A 1553-nucleotide genomic window follows, 5' to 3' on the forward strand; every position below is an offset into this window, starting at 1 on the left:
TTTTTTGCTAAAACCTGACGAAAGAATCAAATCAAGACCACATTTTGGTTTATAAAATTTGACTTGTAAAATCGGGCTTGGTGGTAATGATGGTTACGGAAGAGAATTCCGTGGTTGATGCTATCACCTATAATAATCAAACCCCGATGAATGAATTCAATCCTGAATGAATAAAACCTGAGTGGTAAAAATTGAAACAGGAAATCTATCCCAAATAATTTCATTAAAATGGAAATGGAAAAAAAAAAATGTAGGCTTAACTGCAACTTTGATCAAGTAATTAGTAAAGGAGTTTATCCGGGAAGATATCCTAACTAAAATTCCTCCATGTTATTCTAATTCTGACTTAAATGATTGTATTTATAAAGTTCTAGTTTAAATCAGTTGAATTCCAACAGAGGAGAAGAGACTTCAGCTAATGTTTTGTATAAAGTTTGAGGGATTACCAGAACCCAGGCTGTCTGGTTCCCAATTCAGCACTATTAGACCTTTGGAGACTCTAAAGAATGTTGGCCTACTTGGAAATTTCCGTTTTTAGATTACCGCTAAAAATAAAAGGCCAAGTGTAAGCCATCCAAAATTTAATGGATTCCCCAGCTTTGGGAGTTCCCCATAGTGGGGCGAGGTATACATTTAAAGAGAATTTTTGGTATGGTGAGGATACAAATGCTGAATTGGGGAGCTGGGGTAGGGGTTGAGGTGTGCATAGAGTGGACTAGATTAGAGATTCCCAAAGGTCTGTGTTTGGACAGGGGCAAGTTTAACAAAGGTTTCCATAGAGATATTAGAAAAATAAGAGCAGTATAATGCATTTTTTCTTTCATTAATCTAATTTTAAAATGTTATTCTGAGATTTTATCTTTTTATATATGTGTCATTAAAGTGGTGCTGATAGTAGGTAGCCATTTTGTTTCGTTAGTACTCGTATTTGGCAAAATTAAAGCTGACGTTTTATGTCCGCCCTCCTTTTTTCTTTTTTTGGAACTTTTATAAGCTTTTGAAATCCCATACTAGTCTAAATAACTTTTAGAAGCCCTTCCAACTGAAATTCTGTGATTTCATGTATGTATTTGGTGTATCTCATTTGTTTCCAGCCTGCTGTAGTCACTATTCCAGCTCTGACAAAAAACAACAAAATGTACTAAAATGCTATATGAGTGGTCGTAGCCTTTTCAAATATGATTTCAGTTAATTCCATTTTAAGATTTAAATTTGTCAGATTTAAATTTGTCAGATTTAAGAAGGACAAAAGTTGGAGGGTTTTTTTTAACATAGTGAATGAGAATTTTAGGTGTTGGCTTATGATTCAGCCTTTTCCTTAAAATCATGTATCATTTGTGGTAGCTGTCACCTCAGCAATTGAAGAATTACCTGTTTTAGGTGCTGCTATTTTAAAGTTACAAGTCATTCTGTACTTGTTGAATCAGCAGAGCCTTCTAAAATGTGCCAAAATGCAATTCCTACCTCCTGAATCAGATGAATTCACTAAAAACAGAAAAAAGTACAGGATAAAAATTTTAGACTTTGAGGGAGATTGAGAGATTGTGTAGTTC

This window comes from Pteropus vampyrus, unplaced genomic scaffold (genome assembly GCF_000151845.1).
Source record: "Pteropus vampyrus isolate Shadow unplaced genomic scaffold, Pvam_2.0 Scaffold185, whole genome shotgun sequence".
Lineage (NCBI taxonomy): Eukaryota > Metazoa > Chordata > Mammalia > Chiroptera > Pteropodidae > Pteropus > Pteropus vampyrus.